Raw genomic sequence first — 10,866 nt, 5'->3', positions numbered from 1 at the left:
CATATATATTTTTAATGTAATATTATTACAAAGTCAATAAAAAATAAAAAAATTAAAAAAAAAAAAAAAAAAAAAAAAAAAAAAAAAGAGACACAGATCCCTGGTGCTGCTGACAAGAATAGAAGTGGACACAGAAGAATACACAGCTAATGAACACAGAGAACAGACAACTGGGTTGGGGGTGGGGACAAGGGGAGAAAAATTTTTTAAAAATCTTAAAAAAAAAAGAAATGTAGTTATCCAAAGAAGATGAAGGGCTTTGCTCCAAAATCTTAAGAGTCTGCACTGATTCACCCACAGGAGCCTGACAAGGCCTCCAAACACCGTCTCTGTCTTCCATTGCATCTCACTCTTCAAACACCATTGGATATGCTAGATCATACAGCTCAAGTGGCAGATCAACTCGCAGTGAAGGTTCTGTTGCAGAACCTTCCCTTTGTTCTGGCTCCCACTCAAAACAATTAGCCTTCTGGTCACTCCATTCAGGGTTCGAGTAGCACTTCCAAATAAGAAATATGTTCCCTTCAAAATCCAAAATCCAAAGGCATTTTGCCTCTTTTTCCAGTTGTAGAAGGGACCAGGCTTAGCATTTACCTTAGAAGGGATACCTTGACATGCCTCAAACCATGAGATACCTAGATATTTTGCAGAGGTTGAGGCCCCTGAATTTTTGTTGGATTTATTTTTCACCCTCTGAAATGTAAATATTTTACCAATAATTCCAGAGTAGTTGTTACTGCCTGCTCACTATGTCCAATCAGAATAATGTCATCAGTGTAATAGACCAATATGATGCTTTATGGAAGGAAAAATTGGTCAAGGTCCCTGCAGATTAGCAGGCTGAAGAGTTGACATACTCCTGATGTAAGACAGTGAAGGTGTATTGCTGGACTTGCTAACTAATAGCAAACTCTGGTGTTCTTTACTAATAGATACTGAAAAAAAGAATTACCAGATCCATAACTTCATGTCAATTAGTAGGTTTTTTATTAATTGCTCAAGTAATGCTACCACATCGGGAACAGCAGCTGCAATTGGAGGCACCACTGGTTAAGTTTATGATTACCTACTGTCATTCTTCAAGATCCATCTGCTTTCTGTATAGGCCAAATAGGCAAGTTGGATGAGGAAAGGTGAGAACCACTACCCCTGGAAACTTAAGCTCCTCACTGGTGGCACTCATATCTACACGTCCTTCAGGAATGCAGTATTACTTTTGGCTTATTATGTTTTCCAGGTAGAGTCAGTATAAATATCTACCACTTGTCCTTTTAACTTATTAGCACTGACTCCACAGGAATGGGAACCAATGAGGCGAGTCCCCAGTGGCTGAGTATGTCTATTCCAATTATTCTTTCTGAAACTGGGAAAACCACAGGATTGGTTCAGGAACCTACTGAAACCATTGCAAGATGGCACCTGAGTTAAAGCGCCATTGATCACCTGACCTCCTGAAGCCCCTACTTTGAAGAGTGGACCACAGTGGCATTTTGGATCTCCTGGAAAGTGTCAGTTTAGAACCAGTGTCCACTAATTTCCCCAACATTTGATTATTGCTTTTCCCCAATGCACAGTTACCCAGCAAAAAGCCCATAGGTCACTTTGGAGATGGCTGGGAGAAACACTAACAGTGTAAATTTCTGATAGTGTAGCAGGATCCTTCCTCATGGGGACTGAACCTCCCCTACAATCAAGGGTTTCTGGACTTGTTAACTGTCCAAAGTGGGAATTTGAAGCCCTCACTCATCCATTTCTTTCTCTACTAGATTCAGTTCATTTTACTATAATTTTACTATAATTCTAAGATTGACCCAAACATTCAAATGTAACAAAAACATGGTCACTCAGAATCTTCCACAAGTATTTGATTAGAAGCATCCAATGATGATATTTTATACAGCTCTAATGACGTATCACATCATGGACTATCAGTTCCTTTCCACCACTGGAAATAGAGTCACTAATGTCACTAATGCTTTTAGATCTAGTCAAATTAGGGAACCAGTTCCCCAAACCCTAGAGCTATGCTTAGTATTCTGTTCCTTCAGAATCACTTCTGGTACCAAAATGTGTTTTAGTCAGGGTTCTCACAGAAACTGAGTCAATAGCATATACATATATGTGTATATTTATATATAGGCATGCTTTGTTTTACTCCACTTTGTTTCACTGTGCTTTGTAAATATCGTGATTTTGTTTTACAAAATGAAGATTTGTGACAACCATGCAATGAGCAAATCTATCAGCACCATTTTTTCAATGACCTTGCTCATTTCGTGTTTCCATGTCACATTTTGGTCATTCTCACTATACTTCATATCTTATATTATTATTTTATCTTTTATGGTGATCTGTGATCTTTTATTTTATTATCATAATTGGTTTGTTTCCCATGAACTGCACCCATATAAAATGGCTAACAATCAATAAATGTGTTCTGACTGCTCCATAAACCAGCTGTGCCCCAATCTCTCTCCCTCTCCTTGGGCCTCACTCTTCCCAGAGACACAACAATGTTGACTTTAAGCAAATTAATAACCCTATAATGGCCTCTAAGTGTTCAAGTGAAAGGAAGACTCACAAGTCTCTCTCTTTAAATCAAAAGCTAGACTTGATTAAGTTTCGTGAGGTAGGCATGTCCATGACCAATATGGCCAAAAGCTAGGCCTCTTGCACCAAAGAGTTAACCAAGCTGTGAATGCAAAGAAAAAGTTCTTGAAGGAAATTAAAAGTTCTCCTCCAATGAACACATGAATGATAAGTGAAGCAGCAGCCTTAAAGCTGATATAGAAAAAGGATTTTGTTCTTAAATTTTTAATGCTTTAGATTATATAATTGCTACATAAAAAATATAGGGGATTCCCATATGCCCCACTCCCTCCCCCTCCCACACTTTTCCACATTAACAGCATCCTTCATTAGTGTGGTACATTTTTTTTAATAATTAATGAACATGTATTGGAGCATTGCCACTAAGTGTGGATTATAGTTTACATTATAGTTTATACTCTGTCCCCCACAATTTTGTAAGTTATAACAAAATATATAATGGTCTACATCCATCATTGCAATGCCATTCAGGACAAGGGGGGCATTTTCAGGACATTGGAGAAAGTTTTAGTGGTCTGGATAGATCAAGCCAGCCGCCACATTCTTTGCAGCTGACTCCTAGTCCAGAGCAAGGCCCCAACTCTTCAATTCTTTAAAGGCTAGGAGAGGTGAAGAGGCTGTAGAAGTTAAGTTAGAAACTAGCAGAGGTTGGCTCATGAGGTTTAAGGAAAGACGTCATCTCTATAACATAAAGGTACAGGGTAAAGCAGCAAGTTCTGATGTAGATGCTGTAGCAAGTTATCCAAATGATCTAGTTAAGATCATTGATGGAGATGACTACACTAAACAACCAATTTTCAATGTAGATGAAAAAGCCTTATATTGGAAGAAGATGCCATCTAGAACTTTCACACAAGAGAGCAGCAGTCAATGTCTGGCTTCAAGGTTTCTTCTTAGGGGCTAATGTAGCTGGTGACTTTCAGTTGCAGCCAAAGTTCATTTACCATCTGGAAAACCCTAGGGTCCTTAAGAATCATGTGAAATCAACTCTGCCTGTGCTCTGTAAATGAAACAACAAAGACTGGATGACAGCACATCTGCTTACAACTTGGTTTACTGAATATTTTAAGTTTATTGTTGAGACTTAATGATAGAAAAAAAAGATTTGTTTCAATATATTACTGCTCTTTGACAATGCACCTGGTCACCCAAAAGCTCTAATGGATATGTACAACAAGATGAATGTCATTTCATGCCTGCTAACACAACATCCAGCCCGCAGCTCATGGATCAATGAGTCATTTTGACTCTTGGTCTTATTTAAGAAATAAAATTTTTTAAGGCTGCCATACATATTGATTCCTCTGATGGATCTGGGCAAAATCAATTGAAAACCTTCTGAAAAGGATTCACCATTCCAGATGCTCCATGTACAATTCACAGGAGGAAGTAAAATTAGCAACAGTAATGGGAGTTTGGAAGAAATTAATTCCAAAACTTATGGATGACTTTGAGGGGTTCAAGACTTCAGTAGAGGAAGTAATTGCAGATTTGGTAGAAATAGCAAGAGAAATAGAATTAGAAGTGAAGCTTGAAGATGTGACTGAACTCCTGACATCTCATGATAAAATTTTCATCTTATGGATGAGCAAATAAAGTGAATTTTAATAAATTTTCATTACTTTTTATTATACACCTAGTTTATATTTTAGTTCTTCAAAAAGAAAATGCTAGGAAAAGTATAACCACATGCCATATGATTTGAAAATTGTAATTCCAGATTTCTTTACATATAAGATGGAATGGTCCAGCAACTATGTCCACTGTCACAGACTTTAGTTCCATTCAATGATATGGCACATTCTGCAAAGTAAACTAGTCACACACAAAAATTTCTCAAACACAGTAGAAACGTACACACAATAAAGGTAATTCACAATGACAAATATGGAGTGTAATTTATCTTGACTTTACTCAAGGCACAAAACAGGAAGAGGTGAGCACACCTGTGTCGAGGAGTGGGAAGGTATGTACAATCACTGATGAGGTATGCTTACACTCAAAGGATTTAACATTGGTCAGTCTTACTATAAAAACAGAACCGAGTCAAAAGGAAATGCTGTGACTCCCCTCTACTATTCACCTCTGGGTCAAGTCCATGATCTTACTTCACATATAGAAAACAAAACTGTCAAGGATCTCCAAAAGTAAGTCACTATATGGGTAAATGAAACAAAAATGCTTCTCTGGTCCCAATTCTTGGTTATGCCTCCAAGGACTAAAAGCATTCTGTAGACAAAGAAGTATCTCACAAAACTGAAATGTCATTCAGGTGAAGGTCAAGACATTTTCCATAGACACTTAAAATTTCAAACTTTCAAATGGCCCTGACAGCTGAATCATTTGAAATTATGGTAGTGAGGGTTCTGGAGATTCTTTAGCAGCAAATGCTGATTTAAAGGGCCCAGGGTCTCTTTGGGTTGATTGGTGTGCTGGCCTGTTCTTCTTCTTGTAGAGTCACATGGAAAGATTTCTCTTTAGGCCACATGTAAAAATGTTTACGGTTTCTCAAGAAAGTGGTTTCTTGAGATGGGATCTACTCCTGGTGAAGAAACCATGACCATTGTTGAAATGATATCAAAGGATTTAGAATATTACATATTGATAAAGCAGCAGCAGTGTTTGAGTTGATTGATTTCAGTTTTGAAAGAAGTTCTATGTAGGTAAAATGCTATCAAACAGCATCACTTGCTACAGAGAAATCTTTTGTGACAGGAGAGTCTATTAACGTGGTCAACTTCATTGTTGTCTTAAGAAATTGTCACAGCCACCCCAACCTTCAGCAACTACTACCCTAATCAGTCAGCATCTATCAACATCAAGGCAAGACCCTCTACCAGCAAACACACTGCAACTTGCTGAAGGCTTAGATGATGGTGAGCATATTTTTAGCAATAAAATATTTTAAATTAAGGTATGTATATTGCTACTGCACACTTAGTAGACCATAGTATAAACATAATTTTATATGCAATGGAAACCAAAAAATTTGTGTGATTGGCTTTTTTGTGTGTGCAGTGGCTAGAACCAAATCTACACTATCTTTGAGGTATGACTGTATGTATATTAAGAGATTTATTTTGAGGCATTGGCTCATGTGATTATAGGGGCTGGTAAAGCCTGAATTCTGAAAGTTGTATCCATAGGCTATAAATACTGGTAATAGTTTTGTTGAAGTCTTGAGTCTTAATTTCTTAGGGGAAGCTGACAGGCTGGAGATTCACATATGAGTAGAGGGTTTAGTCTTGTGGGAGAATGTCTTCTGAAACTTGGGCCCTCCAACTGATTGGATGAGGCCCACCTACATTATGACGGATAATCCCATACCTAACTTTTTGTAGATGTTATCCCATGTACAAAATCTCTCTCCAGCAACATGTAAGCCAGTGTACGATCAAACAGTTGGACACTATTATCTAGCCAAGTTGATGCAGAAAATTAACCATCAGAGGATTATGGGACCTTTAATAGAATAATGCCCTTGAGTAGGTAAAAGTGAGAGATACTAATTAAAAAATGTTGGCTTGGTCTTAGAATTATAGGAGAGTAGACAAACTGTATGGGATCAATAAAGTAATTTCATTGACCATTTTAAGTTTCTTTTTTGTTAGTTACATCAGGATGTACTCCAGCCAATGAGAAAACTAAACATTAACAGGAAGATATGGGATCTGGGAAATCCTGGACCTAGACCAGAAGAATGAATAACTGTGGTAAGCACCGAAGAAAACAAAGAGGTTGTAGTCTTGAGGCAGGATTTCTTAAGAAACCACCCTCCATTCTTTTCTTTTAAGGCCTCCAACTGATTGCATGAGTGCTATCCACATTATGAAGGCTAATCCTTTACATAAAGTCAACTGACAGTACATGATTCAACAGAACATATGTTCTGTTGTTCCAGGGGTTCCATAGAATTTATGTTATGATTGGAAAGTTGGGAAAACTTGATAATATAATAAAAGCAAATAGTGAGAAGACCAAAAAAGCAATGGGAGACTCCAAGAAAAAGAGCAACTAATATCCCCTCAAAAGCTTAGATATAATGCAAAGCAATTAATGAGACATGCTTTTTAAAATATATATATATATATATATATATTTTTTTTAAATACAGAAGTGGTAAACTTACAAAACAATCATGCAAATGTGTAGAATTCCCATACAACTACTCTTCAGCAACACACCACACCTTTGTGGAACACTTGTTATGGATTATGAGATAATATCATCAGACTATTACCACTAACTATGGTCCATAGTGTACATTTGGCATATTTCCCCCCTATTATTAACACAGTACATCTTTGGCATCAATGCAAGAATATTATAGTATTGCTATTAACTATAGTCCACAGGTTACATTAATTGTATTTTTCCCATGTTTCTCTATATTCCCACCACCCTGCAATAGAGATGTACATTTGACAGCTCACAGAAGGACATTCTTGCACTTTCACTATTAACCACAACTTTTATCCATTTCTGGGTTGACTGTATTATTCAGTCCCTAGATTATTCTCTAGCTTTCCTTCCATTGACATTGACTTCCCTAGACTACCCTTTTCAGCCACATTCCCATTTATAAACCAGCTACTACTCTCTGTAATGTGTTACGATCAAGTCTATCCATATCCACACCTTTATAGTGTTGTTAATAGAAACTTCTACATACATTAAGCATCAGTACTCCCTTACAGTCCTCCTCTTATCTACTAATAACTTACACTTTAGGTTTTAACTCCATGTGTTTAATCTTCATATTTAGTTCATATTAGTGAGACCATGTAATATTTGCTCTTTTGTGTAATAGCATACCATCTTCAAGATTCATCCATGTTGTCATATGTCCCCCAATTTCAGTCCTTCTTATTGCAGCATAATATTCCATAGTATGTATTATATATATCACATTTTGTTTATCCATTCATTGTTTGATGAACAATTGGGTGGTTTCCATATTTTGGCAATTGTGAATACTACTAATTTGAACATTGTTATGTAGATGTCTGTTCTTGTCACACTTTTCAATTCTTCTGGATATATTCCTAGTAAAGGAACTGCTGGGTCATATGGTATTTCTATATTTAGTTTCCTGAGGAACTGCCCAACTGCCTTCCACAGAGACTGCACCATTTTATAGTCTCGCCAATGGTGAAGGACTATTCCTATTTCTCTACATCCTTTCCAGAGCTTATTGTTTTCTGTTTTTCTAAAAAATAATGACCATTCTATGTGGTGTAAGATGGTATCTCATTGTCATTTTGATTTGCATTTCCCTAATAGCTAGTGATATTGAATATTTTTTCATGTGCTTTTTGATCATTTGTATTTCCTCTTTGGAGAAATATCTCTAAGTCTTTTGCCCATTTTTCATTTAGATTGCTTGCTCTTTTATTGTTGTGTTGTATGATCTCATTATATAAAATGGAAATTGAACCCTTATTGGATACGTGATTTCCAAATATTTTTGCCCATTGAGTGGACTGCCTTTTCACCTTCTTGATGAAGTCCTTTGAATCACAAAAGTGCTTAAGTTTGAGGAGGTCCCATTTATCCATGTTTTCTTTCATTGCTTGTGTTTTTGGTGTAAGGTTTAAGAGTGCACCACCTACCACCAGGTCTTGAGGATGTTTTCTTACATTTTCTTCTAGGAGCTTTATGGTTCTAGCTTTTATATTTAGGTCTTTGACCCATTTTGAGTTATTTTTCATATAAGGTATTTTGGCTATGAATATCCAGTTCTCCTAGCACTTTTGTTCTTACCCAGCTTGGAGGATTTGACAGCCTTGTCCAAAATCACTTGACCATAGTTGTGATGGTCTGTTTCTGAACCATCAATTCAGTTCCATTGGTCTGTGTGTCCATCTTTATGCCAGTACTAGGCTGTTTTTATCACGGTAGCTAGATAACATTATTTAAAGTTTGAAAGTCTAGGTCTTCTAACTTTGCTTATCAGTTTTAAGATGTTTCTGACTATTTAGGGCTCTTCATCCTTCTGAATAAATTTGATAATTGTGGTTTCCATTTGTTTAAAAACTGTTGGTGGAATATTTATTGGGATTGCATTGAATCTGTATATCAGTTTGGGCAGAACTGACATCTTAATGATATTTAGTCTTCCAATCTATGAGCATGGACATTTCTTCCAATATTTAAGTCTTTTAAAATTTCTTTTAGCAATGCATTGTAGTTTTCTAAATATAATTGCTTTACATCCTTGGTTAATAAGGCATGTTTGTAAGCAAACAGTACAATATAAAAATTATGGGCCATAATTTTGGATATTGAGACCATAGAGAAGGAAATGCAGTTCCAACATGCCACCTGGACAGAAAGTGTACAATATATACATGGTCAATAATAATATAAATTCTTTTCATTTGATTTTAACTTTTAGAGCTATTGTATAGACTTGGTTGTGCCTACAGAAGTGAATGAAGGGAGGTGGAAGTGGCTCAGGTGACTGGGCTCCCATCTATCAGATGTTCAATTCCTGGGGCCTCCTGGTAAAAGGAAGCTGGCTTGTGCTGCTGCGGAGAACAGTGGACAGCAACTGCAAACAACAAAGGGGGAGGGAGATTAAATGAATGAAGTAAAATAATAAATCCTTTTTAAAAAAGAAGTGAATAAAAATCTTAATATAAATTTTAAAAATATAGCTTAAAATATTATAAGGGAAGGTAAGAAATAATGGAAGAAATTCTCCGAGAGCAAGTATCAACTAACAAAGAAGAATTCAGCTACTGAAGCACATTGATGGAAGAAGAAATAAAGAGTTAAATATATTATTTAATGTTTCAAATTTAATTAACAAAATAAAAGTCATGAAATCATCAAATATTAGGTAGAGCAGGACAGAGGTAAGAAAAGAGTGTCAGTGAACCATATCTCAATTTATAAGGAGGTAGTCAATGCTATCGCCTATACTCAGTAAATCAGGAAACGGTAATAAACTAGGCATAGGCATGATTAATTAGAGTTCTGAAGATTGCTGTCAGAAAAGAAAAACAAAAATTTTTTAAGGGAAATTATATCTAGGATTTGCAGTGAAGGTGGGTAATATTATACTGGAGATTATGATTCTTTTTCCATAAAATTTTCTGTACATTGGATCAATTGACTTTTGCATATATTAATTTGATAAAATGTTTAAAATTATATTGCATCAATACTTTTAATACTAAGGAGCCATTCAAATATGAGATAATTCTTAATGTGTTGATGTTTGAAATGTTTGTCATACTTGTGAAGTGGGAAAAAAAACAGTTATTGGTTCTATGATCACACCATAGTGTCATAGTAAGGGAAAAAAATCTATATATCGATATGTGTCTGTCAGTTATCTACTGCTGAGTAACAAACCACGCCCACACTTGTGGCTTAAAACAAAGCAATAAACATGTACTGATGTTCACAAATCAACTGGTCAACTGGGAGTTTCTTGTCTGCTGGGATCACTCGTGTCTGATATCATCTGCAGGTAGGGCAGGTGTCTCTACTGATTTTTTTTTTTTATGAGGTAATGGGGGTTGGGGATGGAAGCTGGGAAAGCCAGGACCTGTGTTCTCAACCCCTGAGCCACATTGGCTTCCCTGAGTTTTGTTTGTTTCGCTTTTTGTTTGTGTTTGTTTTTTTCAGGAGGCACCAGGAACTGAACCAGGCACCTACCACGAGGTGGGAGCTCAACCACTTGCCATGACTGCTCCCTCTACTGAGTTTCTCGTGGGTGTCTTTCCTATGTTTGGAGAATGTTTGGTGAAGGCTGCTCTAGGATGACCTTGGCCAAGACAGTTGGCCTGTCCGTTCGCTCCAGCAATCTTGCCCAGGTTCATTCACAAAGAGGTGCAGGTGCGAAGAGGGAGAGGCAGTGCACAACACATCTTAGGACGAGGCTCAGACCTGCACAGGGCCATTCTACCACATTCTGTTGCCCAAAATCCAGTCCCAAGTCTAGTCCAGAGTCAGGGCAAAGGTCATGCATACAGGGAAGACAAAGCATCAAGAAAATCAGTATTGTATTATGCATTTTTAAAAAGTATAAAAATTTCACAAAGATAAGAGCTAAATACATAATTGTGGTTTATGGTGTAAAATAAGAGCTAGATGAGCCTTTTCTGTTTTAGAAAAGTTTCTACTTTTTAATTTTAATGGTAAACATTTCTATTAATTAAAAAATGACTTTAAGTAAAAAAAGTTCCGTTGTGCATTTAAGAAACATAAAGTCATACATAAATCTCACTTATATACAATATTTGG

At 36.5% G+C, this 10,866-nt stretch overlaps 1 pseudogene; it reads left to right on the top strand.

Moving 5' to 3' along the window:
• Nucleotides 1–2,545: 2,545 nt before the first annotated feature.
• LOC139437720 (tigger transposable element-derived protein 1-like) lies at nt 2,546–10,386 on the top strand (annotated as a pseudogene).
• The last annotated feature ends 480 nt before the right edge of the window (nt 10,387–10,866 follow it).

The sequence above is a fragment of the Dasypus novemcinctus genome, chromosome 27 (assembly GCF_030445035.2).
Source record: "Dasypus novemcinctus isolate mDasNov1 chromosome 27, mDasNov1.1.hap2, whole genome shotgun sequence".
Lineage (NCBI taxonomy): Eukaryota > Metazoa > Chordata > Mammalia > Cingulata > Dasypodidae > Dasypus > Dasypus novemcinctus.
This window is presented reverse-complemented; position numbering and strand designations above follow the sequence as displayed.